The sequence below is a fragment of the Alosa pseudoharengus genome, unplaced genomic scaffold (genome assembly GCF_046254945.1).
Source record: "Alosa pseudoharengus isolate Yale_2024_CS ecotype anadromous, Long Island Sound unplaced genomic scaffold, YU_APseudo_1.1 YU_APseudo_1.1_scf_1, whole genome shotgun sequence".
NCBI lineage: Eukaryota > Metazoa > Chordata > Actinopteri > Clupeiformes > Clupeidae > Alosa > Alosa pseudoharengus.
In genome coordinates, this window is record NW_027468564.1 from 15,913,577 (window position 1) to 15,931,076 (window position 17,500).

Here is a 17,500-nt window from a genome sequence, read left to right on the forward strand (position 1 = left end):
ATGTCAGGATCTGTTGTATCTATTTGGTATTGTTTTGTCATGTATAAAAACCATATGGACATGTGGACTGGACTGGGGTGGACATTGTGTGAATGTCAGGATCTGTTGTATCTATTTGGTATTGTTTTGTCATGTATGAAACCATATGGACATGTGGACTGGACTGGGGTGGACATTGTGTGAATGTCAGGATCTGTTGTATCTATTTGGTATTGTTTTGTCATGTATGAAACCATATGGACATGTGGACTGGACTGGGGTGGACATTGTGTGAATGTCAGGATCTGTTGTATCTATTTGGTATTGTTTTGTCATGTATGAAACCATATGGACATGTGGACTGGACTGGGGTGGACATTGTGTGAATGTCAGGATCTGTTGTATCTATTTGGTATTGTTTTGTCATGTATGAAACCATATGGACATGTGGACTGGACTGGGGTGGACATTGTGTGAATGTCAGGATCTGTTGTATCTATTTGGTATTGTTTTGTCATGTATGAAACCATATGGACATGTGGACTGGACTGGGGTGGACATTGTGTGAATGTCAGGATCTGTTGTATCTATTTGGTATTGTTTTGTCATGTATGAAACCATATGGACATGTGGACTGGACTGGGGTGGACACTGTGTGAATGTCAGGATCTGTTGTATCTATTTGGTATTGTTTTGTCATGTATGAAACCATATGGACATGTGGACTGGACTGGGGTGGACATTGTGTGAATGTCAGGATCTGTTGTATCTATTTGGTATTGTTTTGTCATGTATAAAAACCATATGGACATGTGGACTGGACTGGGGTGGACATTGTGTGAATGTCAGGATCTGTTGTATCTATTTGGTATTGTTTTGTCATGTATAAAAACCATATGGACATGTGGACTGGACTGGGGTGGACATTGTGTGAATGTCAGGATCTGTTGTATCTATTTGGTATTGTTTTGTCATGTATAAAAACCATATGGACATGTGGACTGGACTGGGGTGGACATTGTGTGAATGTCAGGATCTGTTGTATCTATTTGGTATTGTTTTGTCATGTATGAAACCATATGGACATGTGGACTGGACTGGGGTGGACATTGTGTGAATGTCAGGATCTGTTGTATCTATTTGGTATTGTTTTGTCATGTATGAAACCATATGGACATGTGGACTGGACTGGGGTGGACATTGTGTGAATGTCAGGATCTGTTGTATCTATTTGGTATTGTTTTGTCATGTATGAAACCATATGGACATGTGGACTGGACTGGGGTGGACATTGTGTGAATGTCAGGATCTGTTGTATCTATTTGGTATTGTTTTGTCATGTATGAAACCATATGGACATGTGGACTGGACTGGGGTGGACATTGTGTGAATGTCAGGATCTGTTGTATCTATTTGGTATTGTTTTGTCATGTATGAAACCATATGGACATGTGGACTGGACTGGGGTGGACATTGTGTGAATGTCAGGATCTGTTGTATCTATTTGGTATTGTTTTGTCATGTATGAAACCATATGGACATGTGGACTGGACTGGGGTGGACACTGTGTGAATGTCAGGATCTGTTGTACAATACGTCTTTATTATATTTTTTATTGCTCCCTTATATAACTATATGGACACTGTTGTTACAAGTGTGTGTGTGTGTGTGTGTGTGTGTGTGTGTGTGTGTGTGTGTGTGTGTGTGTGTGTGTGTGTGTTTGTGTGTGTGTGTTCTCCACAGAATACAGGCTACTATACAGAAAATCTTTTCAAGTTGAAAAGTTGAAGTTGTCATTAAATAATTGTTCAAATGTTTCACTGCATACATGTTATTGATCGTTTGAGTGACAAAATAGCATAGCATCTCTATATTTGACTGGTGTGTCCTCAAGGACTGTGCGGAGCAGCTAGCAGATGTGTTCCAGCTCCTGTTCCAAAGCTCTCTGGACAGTGGCAGGGTCCCACAGATGTGGACATATTCTCCAGTGGTGCCCATAGCAAAGAAAAACACCATCAATGTCCTGAAGCACCTGAGACCAATAGCCCTCACTTCCCTTGTGATGAAGGCAATGGAGAGGGTCATTCAAAAGCACATCATGGGGACACTGGACTCAAAGATGGACTCAGTCCAGTTGGCCTATCGTACTGCTAGAGGAGCTGATGATGCAACACTATTCATTAGTCAAGTCATTCATAAACACTGGGAAAGCCCTCATTCTATAGCCAGACTTTAGTCTGCTGGCTTTTCTTCTGCGTTAAAAACTGGATATATAGTAGCATCCCATTAGATTACACCTCAGCCCGGAAGGTGGCGGTATTGCAATACGTTTGCAAATTGCAAAGCTCGACACTGATTCAAGACGTCAGTTTTGAGCGTCACATGTCAGTATCGAAACCGAAAGATTAAACATTCTCTGCCGAAACCTTTTTTTGTTGGAACAGACGCGCCATTTTGTGCATTCGGAAGAGGGCTATTTCAAAAAGAAGAAACGAGGGTAAGAGATATATATCATAATGAGTCATTTTAATGTGAATATTTGAAAATGTCTATGTAGGTCCTGTACGAAATCGATAACGTCAAGTCAAGCTTGAAGCTTCGTTTCAGAAGGATCGCGCTACAGTTAACATGGAGGCAACATTAGGCCGCATAGCAATTTAGGATTTAACATAGCCGTCATTGTGAATGTTTGAATTCAGGAAAATCATCACATAGGCTAAAAAACAGTCGCGGGCCGTCTAAGCAGTCGTGTTGGAGACCGCAATAATTAATCACTTGAAAGCAAATGCAGTAGGCTACCATTTCGCAACTTTGCCCGGGTGACGCCATTGGCGAGGCGTAGGGAACATTTCGGAGGAAGCCAAGTGTCACGAACAATAAAACAAAACAATAACACCTGATGTTTATTTTTCGCAATGCATAGCGGCACATAGTCTACTGTAGCCTTCAGGAAATGTGAAGTAGCCTACACTGGACTAGGGACAATTGTGACAGCAAACGCGCTGTCTCTCTTCCCCTCCCTTCCTCACACACTGTAGGCTACGTCCTCCACATAACACAATAGGCTAATCGACCACCACGTAGGCTTACAGTTACGGAGCATAAGAATATGTTATGTTATGTAGTAGCCTATTGTATGAAACGCGTATTGTCACGGCAATGTAGCCTAACAACGCATCCTGGACTACTGCCACTCATAACAGCAACACACACGGGCTCTCTCCCTCCCTCCCTTGCAACTCCTAAAAGCTTCTACCTTCGCAATGCAAACCAGTTTGAATTTTGGTCTGCCGTCAGATTTAATTTGAAGTCGTAGTCAGTGATCGTGACTATACATGATTTGGTTGGTTGGCCATCTTTTTATTTTCACGTTGCTTTAGCAAAGTCCTTTTAGGCAAGTCCCTCCACTCGGCGGCCATATACCAACGTTTTATGGGCACTCATCGGGCACAGTCTTTGGGTCGAACTGCGCGTGCGCAGGGCTTCACGACACCAATCTTGCTCCAGCGGCGAGATCACAACACATGATTGGCACGATGTCTTCCCAACACACCACATGATTGGCTCAATGTATTCACATCACACCACATGATTGGCTCAATGTATTCACATGTCGACGTTTTGCCGAGGAAGGGGTGGGATATGTGTAGACAACGGCCATATTGGCGTGACAAACTAGCCCCATGCATTTCTATGGAGTATTTTTTGAGTGCTGTGTCTCTACATTAGAAAGTCTCTGGCTTTAGTCCTCATCACTCTGGCTGGGTGCCACTTGGAGACAACGGAAGTGTAATACCGTGTTTCACCACATACCATACATGCCATTTATGGGGGCGCTGTTTCACTCATTGCAAAATACTAAATAAAAAAATGACAGTGCAGCAGGAATGAGTGAAAACCGTAAAAAGATTATATAACATGTTTTAAGTAATTTTTTATGTTTTATTTACAATGTTTACAATGTTTTTATTTACAACTGCTGAAAATAAACAGAGGTTGTGGTGCCAATTTAGCAAACCTCATAAATCTTGTTGCATTGATTTTCCTCCAATCTGCCTGATTTGCTAACCTGACCCCCGCCAGATGAATTTCGTTCCGCTTAGCTCCGCCTAGCTTCACTCACATCCATCTGGGACCTCTTCCATTGAGAGTGATTTCTGCAACCGATTTTATGGTTCAGCCAATCAGGACGCAGGGCGGGAGTTTCATAGATGTGACGTAGTGGAGAAGCGACCGTGAGACTGTTATCAGCATCACAGGTTGGCTTCGATGTGAGTGGTTGAAGTAGCACGTCAATAGATGACGGACAAGTGGCTTATTCAATCATATGCAAGCATTTTTTGATTAGGCCCAGCCTTCTGAAGCACCACTCCAATGGATCGGTTCCAGATGGATGAGTGGAGCTAGGCGGAGCGAAATTCATCTGGCGAGGGTCAGGTTACTGATTTGCAGGGTCGGTGCCAGAGAGCAACGGCACTCATCTCACTTTTACTTTTTTCACCTCACAACGGCACTCACCTCACTTTTTTCAGAAAGAGGTTCGGGGAACAATTTATTAGTCTTATGCTTCACATATTCTTATCTTTCTGTTTCCTGTAATTATTTTTTTAATCCAGGCAGTGATAGATCCGGGGCTATTCCAAACACATACGGGGCTATAGCCCCAAACGCCCAGGCCTAACGACACCACTGTGTTTAACACACGTACACACATACTCATACCACGACCACTTAATTGCATGCCTCTATGTTTGATGATGCCAAATTAGCAATTCTTTTCGGTAACACTTTACTTGACGGGTGAGTTCATAACACATTCATAGCAGCTGTCATAAACTGCACATAAAGCATTCATGACTGTTTCATGAGACATGACTCAATATTCATACAAAACCTTTCAAGAATATGGAAGACAGAACATCGACAACTTGTCAAAATAAAAGTCCAACAATCGCAAAGCACCATTGCTGTTTTTGTTCCAAACCTCTTACCTGATCACGTCACATCTAAGTCAATGGGCTACTTCAGTGCCAAAAAGACAGAACATAGTCAAGCAAATAATTTTTGTTTCATAAAAATGTATTTGTTTTATGATGTAACCTTTGCAGATGATTTCTCATCTTTTGCTACTGGGAATGTCCAACCATTCCAAGTTACAAAATTACAGACCAGCTGAATGTAGGTTAGTTTACCTGTGTTAAACTCAGTGATTAGGAATAGCCTACTTCACAACTTGTATAGTAAAGTGACATTTGATGTAGACTTCATAAGATATTCATGAAATATTTACAAAGGCTGGAAAAATTAAATTAATGGTATCCTTTATGAAATATTGGAGGCAAATTTAAAACAATGCTGCTTTGCTATTGTTGGACTTTTATTTTGACACGTCGTCGTTCTGTCTTCCACATTCATGAAAGGTTTGGTATGAATATTGAGTCATGTCTCATGAAACAGTCATGAATGCTTTATGTGCAGTTTATGACAGCTGCTATGAATGTGTTATGAACTCACCCACCAAGTAAAGTGTTACGTATTTCCTGATTGAGGAAAAGTTTACTTTCTTTTTTTAGAAGTGTCAAAAGCACTGGACATAGAGGAGGGAGGCAAAACCCCGGTAGGCTCATTCTTACCTGCTTTAGCTGCGGTTTCTCACCCTCGGACTGTTTAGCTACCTAGCTTGTCAGGGTGCAGCGTTATCAGATGTGCACTCAGGCTCATTCTTGCTTTAGCTGCGCGGTTTCTCGCCCTCGGACTGTTTAGCTACCTAGCTTGTCAGGGTGCAGCGTTATCAGATGTGCACTCAGGCTGCTCGCTGTGGAGTGATATTTCATTTGGGCCTTAGCCTTCATATTCTACAAATTATGACATCATTAGGCTACTTGTTATTTTTCCGTTTTCTGATGGAAATCCAAAAACGTTCCACACATCACTTCTTAAATGGTCAGGAGTGGTGATCTCCGTGGTCCACACATCACTTAAATGGTCAGGAGTGGTGATCTCTGTGGCCCACACATCACTTCTTAAATGGTCAGGAGTGGTGATCTCTGTGGTCCACACATGTGTGTGTGTGTGTGTGTGTGTGTGTATGTGTGAATAAGGACAGGAATGTTCTCCTGATGGAAGTTCTCCTCTTCTTCTCTAGGATGGGGGGCACCAGCTCTAACAGGAGGCCTCCCTCCCCTACACCCACCCGTGTGTCCATGAAGAGTGATCAGTCCATGGGTGAACCAATCACCTTTACAGGAGGAGACTCTTCTACTGGACAGTAAGATCTTGACTCTAGTCTTCATGCTATAGAATGTCATACATGTATGTGTGTGTGTGTGTGTGTGTGTGTGTGTGTGTGTGTGTGTGATTGACTGTACAACAAGGTAAGGGCTGTGTGTATGCGTGTGTGTGTGTGTGTGTGTGTTTTTTTTTTTTACTACTCAGTAAGGTAAGAGGTGTGTGTGTGCGTGTGTGTGTGGTGTGTGTGTGTGTGTGTTTTTACTACACATTAAGGTAAGGTGTGTGTGTGTGCGTGCATGTGTGTGTGTCTGACCGGTCTAGTGATTAATTATTGACAATACCTCTTAGAGTTGGATGTCTCGAGACCGGTCTCGAGACCACTTTTACGTGGTCTCGGTCTTGTCACAGTCTCGACCGTCTTTGGTCTTGGTCTTGTCTTGGTCTCGGATCCCTCGGTCTTGTCTTGGTCTCATTGTCTTGGTCTTGCGGTCTCGGGTCGACATAGTGGTCGGGAGATTTGCAACAAATATGTCCATGATACAAAACATAACATTCGATAATGCAACATTAAATTATTTCGCCTTTCACGCCCTTCAAATGCAACCTTTCAAATGCAACCAATCAATGACATACATGTATTTTGTTGTGATTAAGAAACTGGCGCTCATCCAATCAAAAGACGCAAGTGTAGCCAGCGCGAAACGTTAGGTTTACGTCGTAGCTGTCAGTCTCAGTCAGACCTAGTAATAATAATGTCAGCGAATTCCGCCATCATTAAATTTGCATTCACGGACCATAAAGAAATTTGCAGTCCAGGGGCAAGAAAGAAGCATTCTGCAAAATGCAAGTTTTGCAAAGTCTCTCTCTCTCATCATTGACAAATTGTCATTTGTCTTTCCTATTTTGCAGTGAGCGCATATTGGAATTTTCCCTCCACAGGTACGTGCCTGTAAATTAGGGAATTCGATTGCGCCCACGGGGGCGGTTCAGCGAAAAGACGGGGCGTGTTCCGGCGCAAACGTTCACTGTTGATATTTTGCAGTTTCAGAAAACAATTCCGCCACAGACCAGGAACTCCCTGGTCTAAAGTCTGTGGCGCAAATACAGATGCTATTTTAAGGGCGCATGCATGACCACAGGCCTGCATGAATGAATGCGTTCCACACCAATCTACAGACACCCCCGTGCACAGACGGAAACATTCAAAGCCTTGATAATATTTGTCCGTTCGTGCATTGGTGACCTAAACATTTAGTAGCCTATATAGTACAACATCTACATGCAACATCTTTAGAACAACAACACCTAATTATGACCTATTAATTTGGACAACTTCATACAGACCTATAAAGGCTAAAGTTACCTTCAGTTTTGTTCCAATTTACCGTTGTGTATGGCTTTAAACATCGCGTGCGCTTTAACATCAGCCTAAGCATTATTCTGCGCTAAGGTTTTAAGCACCATAATTTTGCCTACCTTGTTGTAGCCCATCTGAAATAACTCCAAGCTTTGTTATGTTCCCTCCATCCTTTCGTTATTTTCAAAAAACGTTTTATATCCATGCCTTGAAGTCTTGAGTTAGTGAATTAGCTTAAATCAGCTTTTATGTGCTGTTAACCAGCAACCATAGATAGTACAAGAAAGCAGCAAGTATGGCTACAACTTCTGTAGTTGCTGCATCCATTCATTGTTATTCTCTCCTGCTCAAACAAATGTTGTGCGTGCATTAAGTTGATGATAACGTGTTTACAAACTCTACTTAACAGAACATATTTTAAATAGCCTACTGTCATGCAGTTAATGGGATACTGTGCAGAGTTGAAAGTTAGGTCAACTTGGAAACTGTTTCTCTTGTTGAGTTGCCTGAGGGTAAGGAGCCCTTGCTTGGCCGCCTGTGCTGCGCAACGCACACTTCGCTCCTCTAATCTACATCGCAGTTCCCATTTCTGTAAACCATACAATTTCAAAGAAAAATATTACCACTCGAGGGAAATCAGTGTGGTGTCCATTAAGATGTGAAAAAATAGACATACATCTAGCGTACAGATTTCACGAATCACGGATGTGTTGATGACATAATTTAGGAAATATTAGAGGACTTAAGGAGACGTGATGTTGAATTGCCCCAGCGGCAGCACAGGAGAGCATGTTAGATTACATTGTACATTGCAAAAATATCACCATGCATTCATAACCTTTACAATACCACACATGAGCTCCACCTGGGTAAATTACCCGCACATGAGCTCCACCTGGGTAAATGGCCATAGCTGATTTACAATACCACACATGAGCTCCACCTGGGTAAATGGCCATAGCTGATTTACAATACCACACATGAGCTCCACCTGGGTAAATGACCCACACATGAGATTCACCTGGGTAAATGACCCACACATGAGCTCCACCTGGATAAATGACCCACACATGAGATCCACCTGGGTAAATGACCCGCACATGAGATTCACCTGGGTAAATGACCCACACATGAGCTCCACCTGGGTAAATGACCATAGCTGATTTACAATACCACACATGAGCTCCACCTGGGTAAATGACCCACACATGAGCTCCACCTGGGTAAATGGCCATAGCTGATTTACAATACTTTCAGACGAAAGGACTGGATGGCCTTGGCATGGAAACCTGTCGTCATTTCTCACACAACACAGACAGATGGAACTAGCTGTGGAGTGTTTGTCATGGAGGCGCAGCAAACCACCTCAAACCAACTCAAATGTGGTTCTACCCCCATGACCCTTCATGTGTCAGATTCTTCCATCTCAAACAAACTCAAATGTGGTTCTACCCCCATGACCCTTCATGTGTCAGATTCATGATCCTTCATGTGTCAGATCCATGACCCTTAATGTGTCAGATTCATGATCCATCATGTGTCAGATTCATGCTCCTTCATGTGTCAGATTCTTCCATTTCAATAATCATGATGTCTACAGGCTGTTAATATTCCGAAGCCACTCAGTATTGACTCTCAACTTTGTGAACAGATAGCATGTGTAATTATCCATTTAAATGCATCATCAGTTGTACATTGTACAGTCCTGTCACGTTAGTTTCTGCTCTTTTTTATATTGTGAAATCATTTTCAGAGTCCCAAATGTCTGCTCTCAATGCAGACAGAAAGATATTGTTTGGGTAAGTATCACAACTTCAGTGATACAATATCAATGTAGGAAAAAGCACTGGAGTTAATGTGACTTGGTTTATAGTTTCTACAGATTGAATGTGGTAAATGCAACAGATGGTTTCATGCATCTTGCCTTGGAATGACTCCAGTTCCAGAGAAAGACGTTGAATGGTATTGTAAATATTGTAAATGGTTAATAACACTTTGAATATTTGAAGATTCATTAGGTCAGAAAAAATGGATCCTGTAGCACCACAATCTCTACATGAGACCTGTAAGCCTAACTAGCAGCCTACCATTGGCAGCTATACTGCAGCAATTAGAATGAGCAAAAGGTATTTTTATTGATTTATTTCCTGAAAGAAAGCTAGTAGTCCATGTCACCAGCCTGAGCAATGATATTTGTAGACAGTAAATTTCGTACCAAAATTGTAGTAAGAAATTGTGGCCTTAAAGGTGTCTCCCATATAAGTGTACTCTTTTGGTATGGTCTGTGCAAATGGTAAAGAAAGAGTCGCTGCTGTAAGCAGAAAGTGAAGGAGAGATTTATGAGGTAACAACTGTGGAATGCCATGTTCAAGGTGTTTGCACACCCATGCTGTGTGTGTGTGTGCTCCATGCTGAGTGCTGTGTGTGTGTGTGTTTCATGCTGGGTGTATGTGTGCTGTGTGTGTGTGTGTGTGCCATACTGTATGTGTGTCCTCCAAGGAGGCTGGTAGGCCCAGTTCGACGAGCTGGCGCCTCTAAGACCTTATTTACTGCTTTGGGGTCAAGCTTGACTGGATTCCGTGGGCCTTGGTTGTTATGGGATACAGCCTTAAAGATATGGATGACTCTGTGGTAACTGTCGTAAACACGTTTGCGTACCATTAATGGAGATGTCGTGTCTTGTCTGAACTGTCAGTAGGGTATACAAAGTGTTTCCTTGTTTGTAACAGACTGCGTCTGTTGGCAACACGACGTAAGTCTCCGGATTCGTGAATAAAGCTCTCTGAGATTTCTGACTTCACTCCTGGCTGACTGAGACTTCATTTCTGAAACAATCCCTAGACAAATTTCTGTTCCTACAAAATGTAGTTTATTATCAACGTTAAATGGCTGCTGCCATAAAGCAGTGGCGTTAGAGCAGTGTTTTTCAACCTTTATTGTGCCATGGCACACTTTTGACACTTAAAATGTCCCACGGCACACTAACATCCTGTGTGAAGAAAAATAAACATACCATAGCCTAAAATTTCAAATAATACACAGATATGGCCTTATTATGGCTTCTATGCAAGACCTGCTGAATAAAACAAGCACCCTCTGTTTCATTTGTAGGTGACTATATCTAATTTATAGCATATAGGCTACAGGCCAATGGTTTGGACACACCTTTTCATTTCAATGCGTTTTCTTTATTTTCATGACCTCATTGTAGATTCTCACGGATCAAAACTGAATGAATGAATGCAAAGTTATTTGGCCCACAGATGAATATTTGTCAAGTTATGCCTCGCTGAATATGGTATTAATTTAAAAAAAAAACATCAACTTTGAAGAAACTAGAATAGTTTTCAGTTATTTCACACTTTGTTGTATCTAATTCCACGTGTTCATAGTTTTGATGAATCTACAATGTAAATAGTCATGAAAATAAAGGAAACGCATTGAATGAGAAGGTGTGCAAACGTTTGCCCTGTAGCCTACTGTAGGCTACCTGAAGTATTGTTTTGATGTGTTGAATGGAAGTCAATGTGAGTTGTTAATCGCTAACTAGCGGCGACCAAAGAATAGACCTATAGACAGTCACAGAGCCCATAGGCAACAAATCAGGGAAACAACTTACTTTTCAAAGGAGAACCACGGTGGTCTTGGTCACGCTTTTTCCGCCCTCCGTTGTCGTTGTAGCCTACTTGTGGAGTTTAGTTCGTCTGTTCTATCTGCTTTCGTTTCCCAGTAGGCTACGGGACTAGGCTATGCCCCAAGATTAAAATCACCACGTCTTCCTGTTGACGTCAAACTTAAAGACATGTGTTAGTTATAGGACGTTCGACACTGATATGAGGCATCGAAGCTTGTATCCCTCCAGTGAAGCAAACTGTTTCGACAGTGTGTTGAAGCTTGAGTTAGTAGCCTACTATGCTGCCTGCACGATACAATCTGCGCATGCGCAAGATGTTCGCGCAGCTGTCAAAACAGCTGTTAACTTGTACCAAATTGGCATAAACACGTGATGTCCGAAGCTTCAAATAGACCTCTGAAGTTCGCCTACAAAAAAGCTACAATCTTTGCCCATATTACCTTGGGGATTTGGTAGTGATGGCGAACTGAAGCTTTCTGAACCAGATCAGCTCAATCCAGTAGCCTACTCAAAGCTCTAGAACTCTGAGCAGTGGCGTAACTATAGTAGGTGCAGCAAGTGCAGTCGCACCAGGGCCCGTGACCTCCCGGGGCCCGTCTCTACCCCCGCCCTGCCTCCTTTTTTTGTTTTTTTGTTCAGAACTTTAGAATGTTACAGCACGGAGAGTGAAGCGTCACTTTGACAATGTATCGGAAGTCAAGTCAAGTCAAGTCAAGTTTATTTATATAGTGCATTTCATACACAGAGGTCATTCAATGTGCTTTACATAAACAAAACCAAACAATAATAACAAATAAAGATCATAATAAAAAGAAAACATAAAACAAGGTAAAATCATTTAAAAATAAAGAATAATTAGTAAGCAAAACAAAGGCAAAAGTAGTAAAAAAAGTAATAAAAGACAAAGTAGAATAATTATCAAGGCAGATTCAGAATTTGTAACTCGGAACAGTTAGCAGAAAGCATCTGAGAACAGTTTGGTCTTAAGTCTAGATTTAAAACTGGCTACAGTTGGGGCCTTTTTGATGTCATCCGAAAGTTGGTTCCACAGCTGAGCTGCATAGCAGCTAAAAGTTGCTTCACCATGTTTAGTTCTAACTGTAGGTTTTACTAGCAGGTTCTTCACCTGGGACCTGAGAGGACGAGAAGGTGTGTACTGCTGAAGCATGTCTGACAAGTATTTAGGTCCTGCTCCATTTACTGATTTATAAACAAGCAATAGTGCTTTAAAGTCAATTCTGTGACTTACTGGAAGCCAGTGCAAGGACTTAAGAATTGGAGTAATGTGGTCAGTTCTTTTAGTTTTTGAATCCTAGCTGCTGCATTTTGTATCACCTGAAGCTGTTTAATCGGAAGATGAGCGCTTAACCGATTCAGAGAGATACTTCAAAGTGCAGGTATTTAATGCAACTCTGGACATCATAATCAGTCAGCTCTCCCAAAGATTTGCAAGTATGCGGGAAACTTGTCATGTGTTTGAGTCTTTACGTCCTATGACCCTTCAACTCGCAGGTGATGATGAACTGCTTGAAAAGGCAAGACGTTTGTCAGACCATTATAGCAGGGACATTGCACCGACATTCCCAACACAACTCCTCTCATTCAGGTCTTGCTTTAAAGCAGAGATTTCACAGAAGTCATCTGTTTTTCAACTTGCCAAAATGCTGGTGGTAGATTATGACAGTGTAACATCCCCATTCGGGGAAGTGTGTACTCATGTTGTTTCTGACATTGCCTGTGACTGTGGCAACAGCTAAGCGATCTTTTTCCAAACTCAAACTTATTAAGACCTATACCTAAGGAGCAGCATGGGGCAGGAGAGGCTCCGTGGGTTAGCTATCCTGTCCATTGAAAATACGAGAGCCAGAGCATTAAATATTGGATACATCGTTGACGATTTTGCACAACGAAAGGCTCGTAAGATGGCCTTCTTCTAATGGCCTAATTCACGCATATTGGGGATTGTATGCATATGAATGATTTTATTTGGTTTCTTGGACGGTTAAATAAGTTAGGCTACATTAAGTTTTGTTTCTGCGCAGTGTGAGTTTATAAGCAAGCAATCTACGCTTGCCGTTTCAGCAGAGGGTTGAAGAGGCGCATTGAGTGTTCCCATAATTCCATGCGAGTTGATGTTGCAGTAATATTAGATTACCCTGGCCTGCAGGCTGTTAATAAAATTATTTTTAATGTTTTCACATGTAATGGATATGTAGTCGTGTGTTTTTTATTTGAAATTGTAATCTGTAACTACTAAACTACTTCGGTGCCTCAGGCCCTTTGCATAAACAATTGAAGTCACCCTTAATGTGTATTGCATGTATCAGAGCTAATTCATCCTGGGCCAAAGTTCGTCGGTTTGGGGCCCGTGTAGCGCTCTCGCACCTGGGCCCACCATTGGCTTGTTACGCCACTGAGCCTAGGCTACTGTTAGTGTCTGACAGTAGCCTAGGCCTATAGGTTATATATACTGTAGCTTAGTTGGCTTGTGCATGACGTGACGTTTTGTAACCTACGTTGCCGTCAGTCTACAGTCTTTTATCCCTTCTTTACCATGATAACCCTCCCAAGATAGAACCACCACTCATGCCATCGATGTTGAATTTTGGGCGTCTGACGGAAACTGATCAATCTGACCAACAATTAACGTCGATTTGACACTATTTTGCTGTCCGGGTTTGCAAATCATTCATTTAGAAAATGTAAGTTGCGCTATTTGTTGTCATAATCACAGCACGGCTTTACTATGTTATCATTAGGCAACCATATCATTACATTATCGCAATTAATAAGTCATCATAATCTTCATAGTCAGCATGGCATGTCACAGCCTACCTGCTCCACCACTGAGTTATTATCATGTAGCCTCAGGCTCGCACTCTCCACCACCTGCTCACTGTCCCTTGCTCTGTATATCCTCGTTCAAACTCAACGAACTTCAACATGTTGCTGACATATGCTAGCCTACTAAATTGTATTGAAGCTTCTACATTGGTGTTCATTTTGCACAATTGTTAGGGCCTACTACCGGCACCCGCCGCAATTTCGTGTAGGCAACTTCAATTAACTTTTGATGCCCTCACAGAATCCTGGCTCTGAGCCAAAATGGGAGGGGTGGGGCCTGACGTGAGCTGTTATTGGATCAGTCCAGTGTCAATATTGAAATGTAACCAATGGGCCGCTGATTGTCCTTTGTTTGGGCCGATCGCTGGCCAAAATAATTAAATTATATAGCCTATTCTATCGGCCCAAAAGGTGCGTCGGCCCACCGGGAAAATGCCCGGTATGCCAGATGGCCAGTCCGCCCATGCTGTGCAGAGTTGAAAGTTAGGTCAACTTAAACGAAGCCCTTGCTTGGCCGCCTGTGCTGCGCAACGCACACTTAGCTCCTCTCATCTATACAATGTTCCCATTTCTGTAAACCATACATAATTTCAAAGAAAAATATTACCACTCGAGGGAAATCAGTGTGGTGTCCATGTGAAAAAATAGGCATAAATCTAGCGTACACATTTTCACGAATCACTGATGTGTTGATGACATAAACGGGAGAGAAGAGATTAACTGACAGAAGATATGCATTGTCTATAGAGAGGTAATGTTAGATTACATTGTACATTGCAAAAATATCACCATGCATTCATAACCTCGTGATTCAGTGAGAGTGATCCCAAAACATCGGAAAGTATGTCTTTGTGACAATTCTGCATTACATTTTGTCAAGATGAAAAATCAATAGCTAACTGTTCCCAACTGAACAGTGATTATAGCGCTGTGAATGCTCCTGGCTGCGCCTGGCAAATACACCACCATAATAGCAATCAGCTATGGAACAAGCGTGCGTGCCTGTTGTTAAAGGGAATGTGAGATGACGCTCTGATTGGTTTATTGCACGTTACGCCCAAACCACACCCATGATTAATGTTGCTACTTCAGACCACCCCATTTTAGATTTGCGTCGGGCGCAACAGTCAATATCCCGCCGGTAAAATAGCATCAGCGCCCAAGATCCGCCCACAAAGTCACTTGCGTTTTGCGCGAAGACACTTCCGTTTCAGACCATTAAAATAGGGCCCTGGGTGTGTTTTGGGACAGAGAGAGTTGTTCTGAAGTGTGTTGATTAGGGCTGGGACAACGCGTCGACGTAATCGATGACGTCGACGCAAAAAATACGTCGACGCAAAATATGAACGTGTGCTGCTTAATATTTTAAATTTGACACCTTCAGTGTTTTCCATACGTTGACTAATCTGTGGCTGGGCGCCACGAAATCAAAACCGGCCACCACACATTGATGTTCTATGTTGTAGGTCTACTATTTAAATTAAAGATAAGATAAAATAATTTCATTGAGCTGCACTTTTTACTCACACAGCCTTTCCTCGCCCCGCCCGCTCTCTCTCGTAACGAGCCCGCTGCTCCTCCTCTGCATATGTGCAAAATAAGGATTGTTGTTGCCACATAGAAGCACTGCATAGAACACAGTGGGCTAAATTGCTATTAAATCCGCTTAGCATCGTGACCATGCTGTGCAAATTTGTTCAAAACTGCTGCAGTAAAGTTAAAGTAAACTCTGCTAAGGTCTTATCACAACATAGTACATTGAGGAGACTAAACTAAATTAAGTTACAGTATGCAATCAAGCAGTATCTCAAAGCTAACGTTAGAATACTGTTTGGATGTCAAGCTTAGCATGCTTACTTGCAGCTGCTTGTATTCGTTACTCATGCAGGGCTCATTTTATTGACTCTGAATGTTTGCAAAATCCCGATGTAAATGGAAAAGTGTTTTCCAAGACTCAAAAGTGATTGTCCAAAGGAGAAGTACGAACCGTTATTTGAACTAACTACGTTACGAATTGCATCCACACATCAGCAGCCTTTTAACTGTGTTAATGTTAATTGCAAGGATTCCCACAGGAACGTCTTAAAATGACAGGCACTCAATTAGACATGCACTACTGAACTTTATTGAATGCTACCTCTGACTAAGAATGCATTACTTTGCACTTATATAGTCTTTTATTTTGGAATCTTAAGAGCAATAAACATATATAGTACAGTACGCTGTGTTTGGAAAATAGTGTCCCGCTGGATTTTCATGTAAAAATTGATTTTTTTGCATATTTTGCTAATATAGAGTCTAAGGAACAAGATTTGTTTTGTCTTCAAATTTTCATGATCCATCCAGCGATTTTATCTAGTCCGAAAAGTGATTTTCACATTTTCTTCTAATTTTTTGACAATTAATTCCACTTTTTGCACACAAAACCCCCAGATAATGTAGAAAGGTTGTTGGTTCTAAAACAATATCCATAGTTTTCAAACTTTGAGTGTCTGAAAAGTGTAAAAACACCTCCACCCTTGTTGTCTATGTCAAAAACGATTTCTTAATCTTTGCTTTTCTTGATGCTTTCCTTGACCTGCCATGTCATTCTATTGTCTACCTTAAGAGAAATTTGTCTTGGAAATAATCTATAATAGTACAGGCAACACAATACACCACTAGGTGTCATAGGCATGGGTAGTTGAGTAACAGTAGGCAAAATTAACAAACAAAAGAATATAAGGTACAAACAAACAGACAAACCACGGATGGCTCTCACAGCCTGAACTAATACAAAAAACAAATAACTCAAGGGAAAACATTGCTCAGACACTAAACCATGTGCATTTTTTGCTGTCTTTAAAAGCAACGGGTTATCCACAGCCAACAGGCCGGGTGTGTGAGAGAAGCAATGAAGTCTTAGAATTAAGAATAAAGCCATGTTCTTCCAACAACAACAACAACCACAAACACCCATGCGGCAAAAATATTAAATGACCGGCTGTGTTCTCCCAGAGAGGAAGCTACGTATATGATCACCACCCACGGGTGGGCGTGTGTGCCAGCGCTGCAGGTCAGCATTTCTGCATACAGTACACACCTGGCTTTAAAGTTCACCATCCTGGTAGCATACCTATCTACTGCCAAGGCCTGAAGGGGACGGGGAGAATATTTACTTCTGCTATACTGGCAGAGAACTCATGTGAAACAGACTGTGGGAGGTGGAAGGGGTTTGAATGCTGTCCGGCAGTATTATGTATCAATGTGTTGATTAATACTGGGTGTGTTTTGGGACAGAGAGAGTTGTACTGAAGTGTGTTGATTGATACTGGGTGTTTTTTGGGGCAGAGAGAGTTGTAGTGAATTGTGTTGATTGATAATGGGTGTGTTTTGGGGCAGAGAGAGTTGTACTGAACTGTGTTGATTGATACTGGGTGTGTTTTGGGGCAGAGAGAGTTGTACTGAACTGTGTT

At 41.8% G+C, this 17,500-nt stretch overlaps 1 protein-coding gene across 2 annotated transcripts in view; it reads left to right on the plus strand.

Moving 5' to 3' along the window:
- Positions 1–17,500, plus strand: part of LOC143121937 (NACHT, LRR and PYD domains-containing protein 3-like) — a 203,736-nt gene that overhangs the window by 135,333 nt on the left and 50,903 nt on the right. The window lies entirely within an intron of this gene.